Source organism: Notamacropus eugenii, chromosome 1, assembly GCF_028372415.1.
Source record: "Notamacropus eugenii isolate mMacEug1 chromosome 1, mMacEug1.pri_v2, whole genome shotgun sequence".
Taxonomy (NCBI): domain Eukaryota; kingdom Metazoa; phylum Chordata; class Mammalia; order Diprotodontia; family Macropodidae; genus Notamacropus; species Notamacropus eugenii.
The window spans coordinates 751697655-751719574 of NC_092872.1; the positions used below are offsets into that span (position 1 = coordinate 751697655).

General features: G+C 41.7%; 1 long non-coding RNA gene across 1 annotated transcript in view; it reads right to left on the reverse strand.

The window, feature by feature from the left end:
* Positions 1 to 5881: 5881 nt before the first annotated feature.
* LOC140528844 (uncharacterized) overlaps positions 5882 to 21920 on the reverse strand; it is a 35059-nt gene continuing 19020 nt past the window's right edge. Inside the window, exon 3 of the long non-coding RNA XR_011975322.1 lies at positions 5882 to 6693. This is a non-coding gene — a long non-coding RNA (uncharacterized lncRNA). The remainder of the gene's footprint in view (positions 6694 to 21920) is intronic.

Below are 21920 nucleotides of genomic sequence, written 5' to 3' on the forward strand. Positions count from 1 at the left end.
TACGCTGGCATCTTCATAGTCACCACCAGTGCTATGAATATTGCCAGTAGTCATGAAGAGCTTCAAATGTCAAACAATATTTTATGGATCTGAAGGTAAAAAGGACTTATGGAATGTTGTTGAGTGTGAGGGAGAGGTGGCAAAATGGACAGATTTTCATCTCAGGAAAATTACTTTGGAAATGTAGAGAGGAGTGGAGATAGGGTTAAGAAAGAGAGAACAATTGTAAGGCAATTGTATTTCAATAGCTCAGGTGAGAGGTGATAAGGACTTGTATCAGGGTGGGGGCCCTGTACCTGGAAGGGGGCTTTATGAATGGAGAAAAGGGAATATATATGAGAGATATTGGAAAGGCAGAAAGGACAAACTTTGGCAATGAATTAGCTATGCAGAGGGAGTATGGATGAGGAGTTGAAGATGATATTGAAATTATAAGCCTGATTGACTGGGAAGGTATGGTGTCTCAATAGTAATAGGAAAGGTGGGAAGAATGAAGGATTCAGAAAGGGAAAAAGAGGAAGGACCTTGCAACTCTCCTTACCTATTCCCAACTGGGGGCTCCTAAGGTAAATGAAAAACCTCTTATTGACATGAAATTTCCATTCTTTAAAAATTTCCCAAACTTGGCAAACCTGGACACATCTCACATGCTATAAAAGCTAAAAACAGGTGCTGGTATTCTGGTAGGGGGTGGGGGCCTTGGAGATGTACGCTGTTTAGCCGTGTCATCTATTTGTAGAGACGTCACTCTTACAGACTGTGACTACCAGGTCAGAACTGCTTGGTGGAAAAGGAAGTAACTGAAAAGGCCTGGCGATGACTATATTCCAAGGCAGGGGCCAGAGCAGAGAGTGAGCACCCTCTCCATTTCCAAGAGTAGTTTAATAATGACCTTTCTTTTGTAGTGTTCACCTTACGTTAAAAACCAAATAAAACAAAACAAAGTAACAACAAGAACACCTCCAGCCCTCCCAGATACCTAGTTACATGTTTACTCAATTTTTTATCCGATGCAATTCCATTGGCATAGGATCCCCCAAAATGGAAATTCCCTCTCTCATTGCAGATGAGCAACTATTCTGCAATTCACTGCCTTAGACAGTTGCCTGGGTCAGTGTGAGAGGTTAAGAACTGTCCAAGGTTACACAGACAGGATGTTTCACAGAAGCAAGACATATGTCCAAAGCTTCCTGACTCTGACAGCAGTTCTAGGATAGGTATCATAGTGGATAGACCCTTTGACTTGGAGAAAGGTGACTAAAGTCAATATTACCTCAAACGCTTCCTAGCCATGTGACCTCAGTTCTGTCTGGCTTGGATTCTTGAACCAGAATGGGACTAAAATGAACACCTACCTTCCAGAATTGTTATGAGGCTCAAAGGAGATGAGCATATGCATTCTCCGCCTGCTGCACTCCTTGGTTTGGACTCTACCATGATCCCGGTCCCAGGAAATTCGTCACCAGGAAACTCATTAGCACAGAGAATGTATCATATTTGTTACTCACACCTCATCACTACCTTCAGTGCCCTTTGCCTTTCTGAGTGGAGGGCTGGAGAAAGGTGCAAAAAAGTATTCCTAAAGCCTACATTTAAAGAGGGCTCACATTCATTTCCCACCACCTACATTCATTGGATTGGAATCCACCATGCCCTTGTACCTAACACCTTCTCCTCCTTTTCCCCTTTCGAGCTTCCTTTTTTGTGTTCCCTTCTGCCATTGGATAGTTAACTCCCTAGTGGCCTGGCACATAGTAAGTATCTAATCATTGTTGATTGAATTGAAGTGGTTTCTGAATTTTAAAGTACTAAGTATTAGTTATTGTTATTATTATTTTGTCTCTATATAAAAGAAGGTAGCTGTACAAGGATTTCATTGGTGGAGGCAACTCATGGGTGAGGAAACTCCCTTTCTCAATGCAGGTTGGCACCTTCCCCTAAACATGTAGTCATAGTTCTGGAGCACTTAGAGATTAAATAACTTGCCAAGGATTACGCAGCCAGGATATGTCAGAAGCCAAACTTGCACCAAGGTTTCCCTTGCTCTGGGGCCAGCACTGGCCAGGAAAACATAACTGTCTCTGTGTTCACTATGCCAGACCTGTCTTACAGAACAGATTCAATATAGATACATGAAGATTTTTTTTTGTGAGGGAGACACTATCATTAGCAGGAAATCAGGAAATATTTCATGAAGAAGATGATACTTGATTTGAGCTTTGAAGAAAACTAGTGAGGGAGCAGGATAATCATTTCCTTATCTGTAAAATGGGCACAATAAAAATACCTACTTCACCATGTTTTTTGTGAAGATCAAAGGCTTTACAAACCTTATAGGTTTATAGAAATATACACTATTATATCATCATCATAATCACCACAGGTTATTACCAATAGTATGGTAGAGGCTCAAGGAGGTTACACAGCCAGTAAGGGTGAAAAGCATGGACCTGGAACTGAGTCTTGGAATTACAAGTCTCTCTTTTTCCCGATTACACCACACTGCCTATCTCACTCACTGGCCTTTACATTAATGAAAAACAAGATGATAATAATGCCACTTGGACAGCAAGCATTGTGAGACTAGCTCACACAAATTGCTTTTCCATGGAGAGCCTTGAAAATTTCCTCTCAAGTTCTTGAGCTTTAAGAAACAAAAACAAACAAACAAAAATAAAACCCTTTCACATTCTGGCAATCATTAAGAATGGGCACTGCTCCTTCCCAGGTCCTCTGGAATTCCTGGTTCCTAACTTCCTAGTTAATTTTCCAAGGCAATCAGTGCCTCTTCCTCCCTGCCAAGTAAAAACCCCTCTTCTTCCTCTGGCCACAAGATGATTAAGAAAGTGACTTGGAAAGGGGAAGGAATTTCAAGCCAGTTGACTTGAGTTTTAGTTTTGGCTTTGCAATCAGTGTCAATTTCTCTTTCTCCGGTGGCAAGATGTAGACCAGTGTCACCTCCCTGGTGTCGTGATCCTCTTTGAGAATGAAGGACAAGCAGAACAACAACAGATTTCTGTTTCCAGAGGGATTATCATCCTTTTAGCACTGAGGATAAGGTCTGAGATGGTCAGACACCCTTCCCCACACTCAGAGAGTCAAATACATGAAGTACTTTTCAAAACTTGTCATTATGTAAAGTTGCTTGTTATAAGTATCCAGTGATGGTGATGATTAGATCGAGCTCCTTGGTTAGATTACTGAAATTTGGGGGATGTTTATTCCATCACCAAATATGCTAGCTTTTATGATAAACTCTATGTTCTGAAAAATTTATAATTATACCCTGTATGCTGCCATTCAAGTCAATATTGAACATGGCAGGACCAAGGACAGAGATCTGAAGTAATCCACTGGAAGACCTTTCACCATGTTGACATCCATTGTTAATGAACTCTTTCTTTACCTAAGCTATACTATCTAGCTCTCCTATCTCCCACTCCATACTTCTCCCCTATGTCAGGTTTGCAGGACTATAGTTTCCAGAATCTGTATTTCTTTTCCTTTTTTGTAAAGTCAAGAAAGAGTACACTGGATCACTTCTATTCTTTCAGCACCTCTGTTTCCCTTGAATTTTTACATAGATCACCAGCAGGGATTCTTGGATCTTATCTATCCATTGTTTGGGACACTCATTTAGGATAGGGAATTTGAATTCATTCAAATTTATGGTAAAATCTGTCCTTGAAAATCTTGGGGGCCAATTCTTTCTCAGCCATTTTACTCTTTTCTTTCACAGTTAATATGCTCTCCTGAAAAACAAGTCAAACATTAAGCTCTCCACTAAAAATCCGTGATCTAAATGCTCAGTTTTTTGTCTTCTTTTCTTAAACATACCTTTAAAAAGAAGCATCTTCATTGGCCATAGCATTTTCCCAACTTCCATCTAATGTCCTCTGAACTCCATTGCACTGGTTTTCAGCCAATGTTGGTGCATGTAGCAACTGAACTTTTATCACATGGAGAAATGGATTTCTTTGTTCTTTGTTGCTGGTATGTGTTTATTGCAGAACTGTTTTTTTTTTAATGGGAAGGATGTCAAGCGTTGTATATAAAACTCAGAATCTCTCTTTTTCTCACTAATAAATAGTCATCAGGAATTTAACTTCAGCCTAAAATTTATATCCCTAAATTAATAACATTTAAGAAAGCAGATAGATACAATTGTAGCACAGTACTCCCTCCCTCTGAGGAGAACAGAATGGTGGCTTCTGCTCCTGAGCTCCTACTTCCCCTCCTGACAGACTTCAAAGTCCCTTGGAGAAGGGGGGAGAGGAGACCCTACAGATATATTTCTTGCTCCTCTACCAATACACACCTGCACACACACACACACACACACACACACACACACACACTGTAATATGTTTTTCAAATTTTAAAATGTGAAATGTGACCTATTAGTATTATTTTTACAATGATTAGGAGATTAGAAGAAAAGCTTTCTAATATCCCTTTGAATGGCAAATCTGACCCTATAATTTGGAATTGGATAGGGCCTTAGGAATTATCTAGTCTGAACTCCTCATTTTGCAAATGAGTAAACAAAGGCTCAAAAACAGAAATAAACTTTTTTAAGATCACTCAGTATGTTGATGGAAGTCAGGACATCAATATAGGTCTGCTGATTTTCCTGTACCAGAGTCTTTTTCACTATTACCCTCCCCCCATCGCTTTTGTGAAACAAGCTAGAAATCCCAATGGAACAGACTTGTGACTGAGGCTTCTCTTTTCTGATTTTTATTTGTTTGTTTGTGTGAATATTCCCTACCCCCCCAAAAATAGGAATAAAACCAGAAATGCACAGAGACAGAAATTCTCCCTGCTCACTTATTAGGGTTTCTGTATCTAATCATGGTCAGGAGGACCTTGGGCATAGGGAGGGAAACATTCAAGGTGACCTACTCCCTTAATGACAAAGAACACCTGGTTCCAGTCAGGGGACAAGCTCTGTCTATGTCCACGCCAGCTCATTCAGTCTGAGAGTCAAGTCTGTGTGGCTGCCAAGGAGCAGGAGGGAGGCTGGCAGGCAGAACGTGGCAGCCGCCATTGAGAGTCTTTGGGGCTAGCTTTTAACCAGTGAGATATGATGGGGGAAAAAAATCACTGGCTCTCAGGTTAGAGGAACAGAACTTGAATTCTGGCTCTACTCAGCAGTGCTTCTGATAACTTGGTCCCCTCTTACCTCTGGGATCAAAGAGAAAATCCTCTGCGCAGTTTTGAAGTCCTTTGGAGTCTGGTCTCCCTCTTTCCTTTCCAGTCTTCTTGCACTGTAGTCCTCACCTATGCTCTATGATCCACTGATGGTGGCCTCTGGTTGCTCCTCTCACTAGATGCTCTATTTTCCTTCTCTGTGCTCTTTCCTGGTTGTCTCCCTTGCCTGGAATTCTCTCCCTCCTCATCTCTGCCCCCTTATTTTCTGGATCTCATTTTAGCACTCAGTTCCAACTTACCTTCTATGGTAGGTCTTTCCTACTCCCTCTATTCCTATCCCCCATGAAAAGCATACTTCCATCTACTCTATCTCTATCTTTCTTTTGTCATTTTCCCATTTGTCAGCATTTTGGAACTTTCTTTGTATTCCTAACACAGGGCCTGGCATATAGTAATTTCATAATAAATATCACAAAAATACATAATGTAGAAATAAAGAAATTTTGAGTGAGAGAGCTAACTGAAAAAGATTTTATATATATATATATATATATATATATATATATATATATATATGGGAGCTGTGGGTGTGGGTGTGTATGTTTATATGTCTATATCTATACATATATCTCTGGCTATTGATCCATTTATCTATATCACTTCTCAAAAAACTTTTCCCACCTGTCAGGTCAGGGGATAGGAAATACGGACTTTACATGTGGTTTCATATGTATAGGTTAGTAAACTTCTATTAAAGCAGGTCGGTGTCTCCTCTGGAATTTATAGTCAAGAGTTGCCTAGAGCAGTAAAGTGTAAAATGACTTGGCCAGGGTCACATAGCCAGGATGTAGCCTACCTTTGCCTGCTATATGCTTCCCTATTTGCCTTTGAAGAACTCATCATTTCAGTTCATAGAGACTGGTATTCCACTTGCTATCAGTCATATAACATCCCCAGAAGAGTTTTGATATGAAATGTAGGAGCCATTGTTTGATATTGTTAAGAAAACTGTGCTATTTTCCAAAAGAAATGCAGATCAGTGCAGTCTTCCTGTTTAATTCTGGACTCAATTCTTGTGCCATCCATAGAAGCCACACAAGATAAGTATACTGATAGACCAGCTCAACTTCAAGTGACCTTCGTGGCCTGAACAATATGCATTAGTCATCCATGTTGTTTCTCCCCCAAATTCTCTTTAGAGATTCTGGGTTTCAGAAGACTACGCACTGTTTCAAAGTATGATGGAATCAACACAAGGTCATCCACAGGTGGAAGCACAGCGAGCATATCACCACCAAGAAGCAATTCCTCTTTTATTTGGAGTCTGCGTTCATCATTTTCCATGCCAAAATGTTTTCAGCAAACATACATCTCCTTAGTTTATGATTTGCTGGCTACTGCTACTAATCAGAAGGTTGTTAAATAAAGGTTACCCATGATGCCTCATATTTCCAGGAATCTTGTAGTTTTCACAACACAAAATATGCACAAAAGATACTTATCTGAGTGACACAATCCTGAAGGCACGGAGAGATGAAACTGGAAGGAAAGCAATAATACATGAGTTATGGAGAGCAAAAAGACAAAATGATCAGAGCAAATTATTTTTCTTTCCATCAAAGAAAGTAGTGCCATCACATTTAGACAATAGCATCGTAACCTCCGATAGGTTCCATAGGAAGTGAAATGACAGTAATGAAAACAAAGATGGGAAGCAAAGTTAGACTGGCTCCAATCTAGTCTGAGGAGGTGTGAGTTGGTGACTAGTGGGGGTGGGGAGGGAGGGAAGTGTATCAAAAGCTTGGCAATATCCCAAAATCAAAAACAAAGTTAAGAAAATATCAAAAATTCCTCACTACCTCTACAAAATCTTTATGATACGTTTCAGGGGCTTCCTTGATGAAAATAGAAGGGGAAAGATAGGTTTTTGTAAATAACATTAGTGTAATGGATAGAGAGCCAGCTTCAGATCCAGAAGACCTAGGTTCAAGTCTTGCCTCTGACTGGCTTTGTGATCCTGGGGATATCAGTTAGCTTCTTAGTGTAGCAGGCAACTTTGTAGACGATAAATTGCATATAAAATCCAGCACACATTGGTGAATCTTCTTATCTGGGAGCTCTCTTCACACTAGTCTTTTGGCAGAAGTTTATCATAGCCTTGAAAAAGTTAAATGTTGATTCTTTGCAGCGTTTGGATGCCCATTCATACCAACTTCCATTTCCTTCTGCAAGATTGTAGGTGATGTGAGCTGCACTTCCAGGCACCTCCTTATTTCTTTTATCTTTTCAATTCATTCAAAGTAAGAATGTCAGATTTTAGAAGATTGACTTGTTCCAGTGGTATAGCTGATCACCGGATATTTAGAATCTCATAATCAGAATTAGAAGAATAAAGTTTATGGGTTTAGATCATCTAAAATTTTTATCAATTTTAGCACCTGCTGTCCCTCTATTCTCTGTTCTGTTACAGCCTCTGCCAAGGCAGAAGGGAGCCCACACAGGACAATTTCATATCTTGGTTTGTTTCATGTACTACCATAGCCAATAATAATTTTTTCTCAAATCATCAGCCACTCCATATTTGGTCCCAATGATCCTAGGAAAAACAAGGCTCACTTTGATACATAGAGCCTTAAAATATATGAGCAGTATAATATACATTAATATCAATAATGTCTAATAAGACACATCATGTCTCAACTCCAGGCATTTTCTTTGGTTGTGCCCCGTGCTGGGAATGCCCTCCTTCCTCAACTCTGCCTACTAACTTTTTTGGTTTCCTTTAAGTCTCAACTAAAATTTTCTACAGGATGCCTTTCTTTAACCCCTTCTAATTCTAATCTCATTTATTATTTCCTATTTATCCTGTCAATTTGCATCATATGTATTTGGTTACATATTATCTTCCCCTGTTATGGTGCAGGAGATGTTCAAGGAGGATTGGCATCTCTGGTGTGAAGATTTGCTAAGCTCATTTCAGGGCTGCTCATCCACCTTTGGTGTCCAACTTCACCCAACTGTCATTTGTGGTTCCAAAAAGTCAAAGCCTGCACAGTGGCCACATCTCAGTCAACCATAGTGGTAGATGGGCTAAGACAGGTTGAGGGTAACTGACAAACCTCAAACAAAGCAGGTGCTGTGGAGTGCTTAGACAATAGACATAGACAATGCCGAAATCGTCCACCACATCCAGGCACTACCCGTGGTTCTGACTTTGTCCTGCCATCGCACTTAGATGACTGTGGAAGAGAGAACGAGGCTGAAGATACTGTGCAACTCTGCCTCACTGAAGTCCAATCTAGACACTAGTCAAAACATTATGTCATGATGTCATTGGTCCTCTCCAAAAACAAAAGACAACCAAACCAGATCCTTAGCTCCTTGAGGGGGGAACTGCTTTTTGTCTCTGTGTATTCCCAGTATTTGTCATAGTGCCTGGTACATGGTCAGTGCTTAAAAATGTTTAGTGATCGATTCTCCTCTTTAAGCATGGTTTACCTGGTTTCTAAGAATGAAGGAGTCACTGAGATTCCCCCAGAAGTTAATGAAGGAAAAAGCAAGTGGCTGGAACTGACAGGATGTTTTGAATGCTTTCATAATCAATCAAAGAGCTTCCTCTTAAGCATGTGTGTAGCCTATGAGAACTAGTTCCAGAATGTCAACACATGTTCCAATGTCTTGCCAACGAAATTTCCTTGAATGATATTTACTATTCTTCAGAAACAGGATTGCCAGCTTCTCCATGTGAGGGAGCTGCATTAGGCAAATAAGTTCTTCAGTCCTACAGGAATTATTGTTCCCATTTTGTAGATGATGAAACTGAGACTTCTAGAGGGAAAATGACTTGCCAAAGAGCACTGACTAGGTGTCAGGGTTGGGATTCCAATACAGGTTTCTTTCTGTGGCTTCTAAAGTTGGAAAACTTTGATTTCCCAGCAAGCTGCTGGCCCTAATCCAGTCTAACACTGAGGCAAGGCTGTCCCCTTTAGGGTGCTTGGGAAGGCTAGCCCTGGATTTGCCATAGGGAAGTCCCTTGAGAGAGAGTTTGGGGGAGGAGAAGAGAAAGAGTGGAAATGACCGAGAGCTTTCAGCTAAGTAAGCATGCTGAGTCTGGTTTGTACAGAGGTTGAGGCAGGGTAATTTAGAGCAATTAACTAAGTAAACAGGATGGAAATGGGGAACTATCAAGGTGTCCCCAGAGTCATCTAGACTTGTGAGTCCCATAAACCAAGCCAGGGCTCTGTAAACACTGCTGGAGGCCCTGGGGAAGTATGGAAGTCTTTGGGAGAGGTCAAGTTAGCTGTTGACTCAGCCCCAAGCAGCTCTGCTCTGCAATAGACTTCCAGGTCTTTGGTGCTGTCCAGGGTACAAGAAACTGCCCCCTTCCTCACCAGATCAGCCCTATGTGTAAGTTCAGTAGATAGAATGTATAACTTGGAGTCATGGGGTCTTTCTTCTCACCCCAGCTCCACTGCTAGATATCTCTGCAATCTTGAACATATCACTTAACATCTGTAGGCCTCAGTTTCCTCATCTGTAACATGAGGAACTTGGACTAGATGCTCTCTAAAATCCTTTCCAGCTCTAAATCTGTCATACTTTAATCCATTTCACAGATGAGGACCATAGAGGGTAAGTGACTAGTTTACAACTATATAAGTAGTCAGTAGAAGGGCAAAGACTTAAAACTATGAAAAAAAACCTCTAAGGCAAGTCCAACACTCCTCTAAACATACTGTCCTAGTAAAAGCTTAAATGTTATGTTTTTTAGGCCTGAGGCAATAAACATGAAAACCAGACTTAAATGAACATTTTAAGGCTGAAGAACTTTAAGTCTGGATAATTCAACTAGAGAAGGAAGACTTAGAATTAAGTGAAGCTGCTTAAACAGGAAGGGATAGGGGATAGGGGTAGAGGACACAGGGACAGGATACCTTCACAGGTGAAGAACCGTAAGACCTCTTGTATCTTTCTCTTGTAAATAATTGTTCTTCCTAACTAGGCACCAAATTTAGTTGCATCTAGCCTACAGATGGAGTATAAGTTATTAGAATGTTGTGTAAATTTGGCACCCTAGAACAAAGCCCTGATTGCCTGCCTTAGTTATATCTTTGTTGTCCATCCCAACTGGTTTTATGGGATATGTACCAGGAATTCACCTGGGCCCTGGATTAGTCCAGTATCCTGTCTGAAGTAGTGGGTAGATTCAGGGGCAAGGGAACTCAGACTGAAAAACATCCAGACCAGCTCTTACCTCCTCCAACAAATCTGTCATGGGCTTGCTTTGAAGCTAAATGGGAAATCAGAGGTTAAGGTAGAATCATAAAATCTCAAGGTCATAAGATATAGTGGCAATCATTCAATAGAAAAATATTTTTAAAGCACCTACTATGTGCAACACTCTGTGCTAGATATAGGGGATATAAAGGCAAGAAGTAAACATCTCCTGAATTCTAGGAACATATATTTTCAGGGGAAACAACACACACATACACACATAAATAAATACATAGTAATAGGAATTGGGGATGGTGAGAGGATTCCAGGCATTGGGAGGGATCAAGAAAGTCATCATGTTAGAGGTTGCATTTGAACTTGAGTTTAGAGGAAAGAAAGGATTTTCAGAGGTAGAGGTAAGGGAAAGCATTCTAGGCGTAGGGCACAGCCAAAGCAAAGACTCAGAGACAGGTGATGGAATGTCATGAGTGCTGAATAGTCAAAAGATCAGTTTGGTTTCAGTAGAATCACAGAATCTCAGACCTGGAGAGATTATAGTGGTCCTTCAAACCAACTCTATGACTGCTCCAGAATGCCTCCATATCATATATAATTGAAGATCACTGAGCCTTTGCTGGAAGACCTAACCCATCCCAATACCCCAGCAGGGAATGGACCACTGCCCTCCCTTACATAATCAGACACCAATTCTGGTGCCTATGTTGAGCAACATCCCATGAGAAGGAGGGGCAAAGCTATAGACTTTTTGAAGTCTGAGTGGGAAAAGCAACCATGGAAGGCTTTCTGAAGGTGGTATTCAATCTGAGGTTTAAGGACACACAGAAATGTAAGAGGCAAAATTGGGGGTGGGGGAATTTCAGGCATTTGAACATTATAAGTCATGGAGGAAGGAACTGGGTGGAAAGGACACTGGTTTGTAACAAAGTACAGAGACCCTGGGTCAAATCCTGCCTATCATTGGAACGCCCATCCTGTCCTCATTTGTATCGAATGAGAGGCCTTTCAAGGTCCTTTCCAGCTCTAGACTGGTGATTATATGTGAAGAGGTGAGAGAGTGCAGTGCGTATTGGAGTGGGGTGGTAGGGGCCTGAAGCACACCAAAGACAGCAGCCTGAGCTAGACAGGAGAGAGAGCATGGCGCTAGATCCTGGAGACTGAAGCACTGAAAGGCCCACATGAGTCTCTAGGGATCTACAGAAGGTTCCTGAGCAAAGGGTGGCATGACCATTCCAAGGGGGAGTAGACCTTGTCTGTGTCTCATCAAAGAGGCTAGTGGGAAAGAGGTCAGAAGCCCTGGCTCTTGGCTCTTAATGTCCCATACAACCAATGGCTTTTCTTTGCTCATTCACCAATATGTCAGGTACTCCTCCTTTCTCATCAGTGGAACTAGTGACCCGTCCATGAGTCACTTATCACACATGTCCTTTGGCAAGGGTCCAGAGCACATGTAGCTCACATGCCCAGCACTCAAGCCCTCTCCATCACATGCTACATGGGATGCAACCTACTCTATATCTAAGACAATATTGGCAGCTTTATGGAGGAGGGGAGGATTGGGAGGAGTAGGAGAGTGTGGGCAGGGTAACCACAGAACTACTTGTAGAGACAGGCACAGAATGATAGAGTAGAGGTTGCCTTTACACTCAGGATATTTTAATATATAAGGAAGAAATATGCTTCCAGTATTCTTGAATACCTGGCCCAATGCCCTTATTACACCAATGGACTATTACATTAAAAATCATTTTTTAAGAAAGACAGGAATTGAGAAGGTCTTGGGTATCCTCATCAGTATCATGACAGGGAAAGATTGTGTCCTAAATAGAATCTGTGAGGTTCTGAGCCTTCTGACCTTCCAGAAACCATGATCTCCCAGCCCTTTTCTGGAGCAGGCTCTTCTCTCAAAAGGCAACTGCTTTAGATTGTCTGTTTTTTTTTTAATTTCCCCAAATGAAGTTAGTTATTTTTTTGAATTACAACTGACCTTTCTTTTCTTCCATAAATAGTTTGCCTTTGGCTTCCATCCTCATTCTTTCAATTTCCTTCATTTTGTTCCATCCTTTTTGGAAATGTCTTTAATAGTGCCATAGTTTAGACGCACAAAAGGGCAGCTCATGGCTTAGAACATAAAACTGACAATATCCGAACTGCGAGGAACTTGAGAAGGCGGAACAGAACGTTTCTGTATCTGCTCACTCCGATAATTTTTGATCATTTGTGGTCTGTTCCAATGTCCCTCACTGATCTGACTCTTTGGTTCAGTGGTCTCTTTAAACTTTGAAATTTTTTGTTCTTTGTTCTAAGTTCCCTCTCAACATTTATATTTCCTGTTCTGTGTTTTAAGGTTCTTCCAAACTCTCATATTATCTTTTTTCCATTCTAATATTCTTTCTAGATCTAGAACTCTGTGTTCTAAGATGCCTCCTTGCTTGGATGATTTACATTCTAAGCCTCCCATGAGCTCTAACATTCAGTGTTCTAGTTCCTAAGGCCTCTCTTAGTTTGAACTTTCCATGTTTTAAGAACCTGTTCACCCCTCAGATATAACTTTGTACTGTGGCATCTACTCTCTGGAGCTCTGATATTCTATATTCTTACAGACCGAAAAGTTGTTCCAAGAAGGGCTGCATTATTTGTTGCTCAAAGATCAGCAGTCAGATAGAAAAATAATTTTGAGAAGCTTGACTAGTTTACAATGATGTTCAGGGGTCACAAAATGATTTTGGGGCGGTAGGATCTTTCTTGGGCTCCCGGCATTATGGTTTTGTGTAGGTGGAGGGACAGAGCACAGGCTGAAGCTGTGGCTCTTTGGAGTCATTAAAGCTTTATGTCTTTTCTTATTTGTTTCTTATTTTCATTCTTTTTGGTGGTCAGAATATTCTTTCTCCAAGCCTGTAAAGCTGGCTGTATGATATACTGAGAGAAAAAGAGCGGCTTGCGGTTCCTGGGGTCAGGGGACCTACAATCATATACTACCCCAGCCACTTGTTAGCTGCGGGACCTTGGGAAATCAATAAGCAGACATTGGAGAAGTTATTACTATGCACCAGCACTGTACTGAGCCCTGAAAACATAAAGGCCCAAACAGTTTCTACCCTAAAGGAGCTCACGGCCTAATATGATGGTTAGCATGTACAAATGAAAACCTTCCAACCAAACACAAAGATACCCTCCCCATTGTTTCCAGTTGGGCAGCTGGATCCCTACTACCCAAGCTGGGCTTCTCACTTTACCACTTACCACATGGGGGATGCTGAGGGACCCACCTCCCCTCTCTGGCCTCTTTTTTCAATCACAGGGTGGGGGAGTTGAAGGGAGGATTCGGGGCTACATGATGGCTGAGGTCCCTTTGCTCTCTCTCTCCATCCTAGGCTCAGGAAGTGCCTTTGGGTTTCGGGACCCCACAAGCAACATTCTCACTTGTCTTTCTTCACCAACTCGGAGCCAAAGTGTATGGGATGATTGGAAACAGTCATGCCTGGAATCCTGCCTGGAGCCAGTCCATGTTCCTGTCTCCTTGGTGATCGTCTCCACTGTTCCTTTTTGGGGCTCTGGGGTACACTGGGTGGCAGGGGATGTGATTCTTGAGGCCCTCCTCCTCATCAGACATTTCCCTCAGGAGGGCTGAGGGTGAATCATGGTGCTGTTTAACTAGCTTCACTCAGGATGTGTGGGGCTGATTCTCGACTGGGCAGCCTGGCCCACCCTGATGTTACTTCCTCACACTCACTGAAGTCTCGTTTTCAGATTCAGCTTTGGGGAAACTGAATACGTTGGATGCATATTTTGTTGAACTTGATGCCAAAATACACATTTGTTTTGGAAAGACAGTGGAGTCCTGACTTTTTGTTTTAGTTTTTAAACTTATGAGATAACTGTTCTCTTCCATCATACAGGGATCTAAAAACTGTGTTTCCTGAATGTGTAGACAAAGAAGGCATTAACATTTATTCCCTTGCAACTCAAATCAGTGTTTAAAAAAAGAACTGCTAAATACGCCCCAAGAGCCCCTACCCCCATCCATCTTCGCTTCCTTGCTTTGGGTTTGAGGGTGACAAAAAGGAATGAATTGGGATGCAGAAACTCTGGGTTCAAATCCGTTTTTATACTTAAGTAATTCTGGATGTTGACCAAGCAAGTTCAGCTCTCTGGGCCTCAATTTTTCTTAATCATGAAAAGTGAAGTTTAGAGGAGGTGGCCCCTAAGGGCCTTTTCAGCTAAAGTTCTAAGATCTAGAGACTTAGAGTTTAGACTCCTGACTGCTCTATATGGACTTAAAAAGATCATCCTTCTCCTCCACCCCAACTCCCACCCTGGGGTACTTCAGTTACCTTCTCTGTAAAATGAGGAGATGAAACCAGGTCATTTCTTGTCTTTCTCTCTCTCTTTCTCTCTGTATGTATGTATGCATATATGTGTATATGCATGTAGGTATATATGTGTATGTGTGTAAATATATATGCATATATGTGTATATATGTGTATACACATATACATATATGTACACACACATATATACACATACACATATACATATATATATATATGGAGGTAGAATTTTTACAAATATTTTGATGTTTACCTCTGACTCGCACTTTCATTGAGCCCCTCTTCTTCCTGTCATCACTGACCTCTTCAATGTGTGTGCCTAGAAGTGATGCTGCTGTCAGAACACAGGGACAGTCAGTTGACTTTTCTGCTCTCATTTTTAATTGTCTGCCACATTCTATAATCTGTGTTCTAAGGTCTCCCCTAGCTCTGATGTTGTATGTTCTAAGGACTCTTTCCCAATTTGGATGATGTTCTAAAATCCCTGCTCACCCTGACATTCCACGTTCTGAGGCTCCTTTCTGCTCTGACATTCTGTTTACATTCCCCTCCTGCCTGTAACTTTCAATGTTCTATAGTCTCTCCTAACTGGGGCATTTGATATTCTGGAGCATTGCCCAGTTCAAGTCTTCTATATTCTGTGCTCTGTAGTCCTCCCCAGCATGGACATCCCAGGTTCTTTAATCAAAGGTTCTTTCTAGCTCCAATATTCCATGCTCTGAGGTCTCTCCCAACTAAGCCAATCTGTATTGTAGGTTCTCTGAACCCTACCACCACTGATCTTCTATTTCCTATAGTTTAACATCCTAGGCAGGATTCTGACCAATTGTACAATGCAGAAATCTACCCTCTGAGTTAATGGTGCTTTTTCTTAGAAATTACAATGGGAAATAAATGTGTTACAATTATTACTATTTTCCCGGGGAAGCACACTCCTTTGAAAATGTTGCTTGTGTCTGCTTTCAAAAATGCTGTTCAAATCTCAGCCCTGGAAAGTACACTGGCCCCTCTGTCAGCCCGAGCTGGATTATTCACTGGTGGCTTTGATCCATCATTCCCTTCTCTTTGTAGGACTCTGCTGGTACAACTCAGAGCATGCCTTGTAAAAGATCCAAATAGATTCACAGAAAACAAATCCACTGTTCCTGTCAAGGCAGCATCAAACAACCCACTTGAGGCCCAAGTTCATTAGCGCTTATTACTTTGATGAGATCACCAGCAATTTGCCCCCTTTCCTTTCTAACATAGAGCAATTTTGCCTTCGAAATGTTGCCTCTAACGAGGGATTCTTGGCAGGGGCATCCTGAGGCCAAATCTCAAGGCGCTTGCTTCCTTAACTCTTCCCATGCTGGCATTTTCCAGGTGCCCAACTGCTTGGGAGAATGGAGAAGCAGCGAGGACTTCAGGTGGATCCTTCCCTGTCTTTCTGACGTGATGACTGGTTTTCAGTGTCAGCCACTCTGTTGATGACTTGCATGGTCACAAACAAGTTTTCTTTTCCTTCACTGGGCCTTGATTTGCTCTTTGTATTGGCCAGGAACGTTTCTGAGAGAATAATTCACCTATTCTCCTAGTGACTTCAAGCATTGCTCTCTCCTGGATTCTCCAAGCATGTTACATGCATACTAACCCCCCGCTTGGTCTTGAATCCCTCCATAACGTGATCCCTTCCCATCTCTCTAGTCTTTTCACTTACACTTCTCAGTAGCTTTGAGATCCAGCGATATGGCTCACTTTGCTGCCCTTGAGTCAGACACTCCTCCTGGAGCCTCCACACCTTTCCTGGATGTCTCCCATGCCTGGAACTCTCTCCTTTACCCTTTCTACCTCCTACTTTTCCTAATCTCCTTCAAGTCTCAGCTAAAACCACCCCTTCTACAAGAAGCCTTTCCCAATCCTCCTTCAGGCCAACACCTCTTTGAGATCATCTCCAATCCACCTTTTCTATATCACTTTTGAGTATACACATATAAATAGATAATGTCATTAGGTAGATGAGTACATGTTTTTCTCTCTTATTAGGACATAAGCTTGATAAGGACAGGGCCATCTTATTTCAGCCTTTGTATAATGATGGTCACATAGTAAGCAGTTGGTAAAAGCTTGCTAAATAGAAGTGTATTGAATATCGGTGGTAAGGTCAGCCCTAGTCTCCATCTTACCAGCCAAAAATGTTCTCTTGAGAAGCACTTAGGAATGGGACCTTCCCTGATCATGGTATCCAAAGGTTTAGGTTGGTAGAATGGTTCTGCCATTTACTTCAAGAGTGGTGCCTTCCATACAGTGGGCACAAAATAAATGCATATTGTTCATTTGATTAATCACTTGGTCATGTGACCATGGACAAATTACAATCTCTATGAAGATCAGTTTTCTCATCTTTACAATGAGGAAAGGGAATCATACCTCATGCAGTCTCAGAGGTGGAAGGAACTTCTGTGGCATCTCACCTACTTCCTATCTGGCCAAGAACTCTATCCGTAAGCCACCAGACAAGTGGTCACACAGCCTTCATTTTAACCTCCAAGAAAGGGGTTTCTTGTTTGTTTTTCATTGTTATTGTTTTAACCATGTCTCCTCTTAGAATTTTGAAAACAGCAATAACCAGCTTCCCAGATCTTGAGGTCCTTCAGAAATAAATGTTGTTTTAACCACCTTTGAGGACACAAACATTTGAGAACTTTGTAATTAAATTCTTCTCCCTCCTGCCTGTAATTCATTCACTCAACATTGGCTCTAAGCAATTGTACCATCCAGTGGAAACCTGTGCCATCCAGGGGTAGAATGGCAGCAGAGGGTCACGAGGTCAAAGGACACTCAAGGTTGGCAATACTTCTCCTCCTCAGTACTTATTTTGGTTGTCTCCTTCAGCCTACCAATTATTCACTGCCTCTTCCATAGCCTTGGCTTACAGTGCCTGTAATGTGGTCCCATTCAGCCCGGTGATGGGAGGATGGTTTTTCGCCCTCACAATGTTTTCTATTTTCAGCCTTTCAGAAAATATAACAAATACTTTCTTTAAAATGGCTCATGCTCCAATGGGGGTGTTCTGAATTGTCTGCATTCTTTACATATTTATATAGATTCTTTTTTTCCCCTTTGGCCTCTGACTCATTCAAGCCAAAAGCTGGATCCAAATGGAGAGGCCTTTGGAGAAGATCTAGTCCAGCCAGTTAATTCAGGCAAGAATTATCTTCCAGATCCTCTCCAGATCACAAGCAATCTCTGCTTTAACATTTGCAGTGGTGAGGAGTTCATTCATTCTCAAAGGATTCTGGGAGCATAGATTTCAATCTGGAAAGGAACTTAGAAATAATGGAATCCAGCTCCTAAGCAAAGACAGCAGTAACTCTTCCAAGGTCACACAGCTAGTATGAACCACAGGCAAGACCTGAATCCATCTTTTCTATTCCAAATCTATCATTCCATCCACTACACCATAATGCCTCTCAAGGACAAGATCAACGTGAGGAATGGGATATGAATCTTCACCTGCACAGGAACCTGAGGAGATTTCTTAAGTCACCACTTCTGCCACTGGACAGCTGTCACTGGTAGAGAGTTCCTTGCCAAGAGTTAAGATTTGTTCCCCCAGAACCATCCCGGACATGTGCATTGTCAGTCAGAATTAGGCTCCTCTGATTTCCTTAGCGCTCCTCAGATACTGACGATAGCTGTTGTATTCTATCCCCAGAAGTCCTTTCTTCCCTGATCTATTTGCCCCTTGTTCTATCAACTCTTCCTCATTTAATTTGATCAATCAATCAATGGGCATATTATGAAGTGCCTGCTATGTGACCAGAGCTATAGTAGGGCCTGAGGATGGAAATATGCAAAATGAAAGTCCCCCTTATGATCTCAATCAAGCTCCTTCACCATCACTGTCAAGAATGACTTCCAGATTCTAAGTGCCTAATAAATGCTTATTGACTGAAAAACCAGCTGACTAAAATATACACCAAGAGATGGACATGGCTCTCTAGCTGTTGTCTGAGCAAAGCTGCTTGGGGTAAGATGATCGTCTCCCATTTTCTGGAAACTGAATGTGTTTATACATCCCCAAATCTTCTTAAATCCATGCCCCATACATGGTTGTCTCGTGCTGAGCTTGTGGTTCACTATAGTCCCTAAATCTTTCTTGCCGGAATCGCTGTATAACTCCCATCATACATTTTTCAGATGGACTTTTGCAGCCTTAAATTGTATTTATCTCGACACAAATTTTGTTTTATTCTACTTATTCCACTATTTCTGTATGTCCAGGTGGCTATTTAGCCATCCAATATGTAAATGACCCCTCCCAGGTTTGTATCATATGTTTGCAGTGGCTGGCCCAATGGCTGTAATGCTTTCCCTGACTCACAAGAGCCCTCTCTGTGTCAAGACCCACTTCAAGCCCTGTCTTCAAGGAGCTTTTCCTGATCTCTCCAATGGCCAGTGGTCTCCCTCCCCCCAACAGCTATTTTAGGCGTTTGGCATTTTTTTCTGTATATTAATTTTGTGCATATATATGTATATATATATATGTATATGCACATGTTGTTTTGCTCAATAAACTATAAACCCTTTAAAGACAGGGACTTCTTCCTCTTTCCCTTCCTCCGTCCTTCCCTTGTTCCATCTTCCTTTTCCTCATTCCTTCCACCTTTCCTTCCTTTCTTTTTCCTTCCCTCTCTCTCTTCCTTGTTTCTTCCCTCCCTCTTTTCTTTTCTTTTCCTTTTTGACTTCCTCCCTTCCTCCTTTCTCTTACTTTCTTTACCTTTTTTCTTCTTTCCTTTCTTTCTTTCCTTTTTCTTTCTCTCCTTTTTTATTTCTTTTCCTTCCTTCCTTCCTTCCTTCCTTCCTTCCTTCCTTCCTTCCTTCCTTCCTTCCTTCCTTCCTTCCTTCCTTCTTTTCTTTCATTTTTTGGCCACTCTTTGTATTCCTAGTGACTGACACAGTGTTTGGCACAAAGAGGTGATTAATAAACACTTGTTGCTTGACTCCTTGACTCACCCTCAGATTTGATTAAGTATGCCATAGAAACCTTTGTGGAAGTCATTTTTAAAGTGATGGATGAAAGAGAACCAGAGGCACTAAGAACCCTTAGACATTCCACCAGGGCACGCCCTCTAGTCCATAATCAATTCTTTAAGCAACACCCTTTTCTTAAGGAATTGAGGACAACATTAAGAATTGATGGCCAATGATGATGGCCCAATTATTATAATTAACCAAACCATGGAATTTAAGTAGTGTGAAATGGGTGAAGTACTATGGAAAAATGATATGGTTCAATTCTCTCACTTTACAGATGAGGAAACCGAGGCCAAGACTTAGGAAATGATTTCTCCAGTCCACACAGATAGTACCTGACAGAAGAAGGATTCTAGTCTGGCTCCTCTGACACAAAAGCCTGTGCTTTTTGCCCCACAGTACCATACCATTTAAACCCTGTGTTTGCCTCAAGAGGAAATAGAGTCTCAGAGATGTAAGGTGACATGACTAACATTCTATAGTAAATCAGCAACAGAACTTGGACCCAGACCTGACCCACTGCCCTTTCTCCTGTCTATAATCCCTCTCCACCATCAATCTTGTAGGATTAGATGACCTCTTATATTTGCTATCCTGAGGATTTTTTAGAAGTATAATTTGGATTAGATGGAAAATTAGGTCCTTTTTCACTCTCAAATGTAGTCTAAGACATTGGGACAGGATTAGAGGTTAGTTTATTTATTTTCGGCAAAGGTGAGGGCAGCTTGGGGAAAAGTTATTGCTACCGTTTGCATGTATTGAGTTCTCAATCCACTAAAATGCCAACATTTAAAGTCACATCCTCTGGATCCAAGTCCAGTCCCCTTTTCTTTGGGCCCCAATGCCTTTCACCTGATAGAACCTGGGGATGAAGGACATAAGACCAGATTCAGGTAGATTTCCACTGACTGTGTTTTGGCTATGTGAGGTCCCTCAGAGGCCCTCTTGTCCAGCCCTCTTTACACAGGAGGAAACTGAGACCCAGGGAGTTAAAGGGCCTTGTTTAAACTCACAGAGGTAAATGTTAAAAATGACATTTGAACCTAGGCCATTTGATTCTAGGGCCAAACATCTTTTCTTGTGTCATAGAAAACCAAAGGAATGAAATCATTTCTTCTGCTCTTTGGCTCAACGCTTGGAAAATCTGAGATCACCAGTGAAGGCTGTGGCCACCCCCCTTCCTCATATACCTCCTACACACACCTTCAGTAGGAAGCCTCAGGAGGCTGTATGGTTAAAAATCCTTTCAACACATTTGAAGTGAGCATCCATCCAATCTGCGTCACCATGGAAAGATCATCAACCATGGAATCAGAGCATGGGCCTTCAAATTCTACCTCTGCCTCTTACTGGCTTTGTGACCGTGGTCCCTCTCTGGGCCTCTATTTACTCACCTGAAAATGAGAAAGTTGCACTAGATGGTCTCTGAAGTTCCTTCCCTCTAAACTTAGCTAGACTTGCCCTTCAACAGTAGGCCCCATACTCTATCCCTGGGTCCGTACTCACATCTTGGCATAACAAACCAAGGAGCGTGCTTTGAGGGCAAAGCCTTCGTTAACCTTGGGTCAATTCTACACCCAAATGAGATATCAGAGGAGGACTGTATCAAAGGTCCCCTCAGCTGGGTTTCAAAAAAACAAAGAAAAAGAGGGAAAAGGCACCAAGACATTGAAGAAAACCACATGGGTTGCTTTGAAAGAAAAAAAAAAGTCAAGATATGTTCAGTGTGCTAGAAGCTGAGAGTCATCAGTGGGAAAGTTATAATGGATGATGCTAGAAACCAGAGTAAAGCCATCTTTTCTGGGTACTAAATTGTTCACAGGATTCTGGCAATGAGCCCAGAGAAACTAACCTGTATCTCCAAGACTCCTACTGTCAGCCGTCATGCACATCCTTACTATGAGCCTGGGGAGGTAGGGAAGGGCTCCCTGTTTGAAATTAGAGGAATTCAAGAGTCTTGGTGCAGGAGAGGTAGTCCTTCCTGGAGGCCTCTTGATTTTGCCCAACTCAAGGGCACTCTGACCATACTGAGCTGGGAATATGACTATGACCCAGCTAATTCAGCTGGGTTAGGGCACAGGGTACAAAAAGACTTTCAATGTGATTCATTAATTCCTTATTCATTTCAGAAGAGTTCAGACTAAGAATCCCAAAGTGTTGCATCTGTGTGTTACAAAGAACTT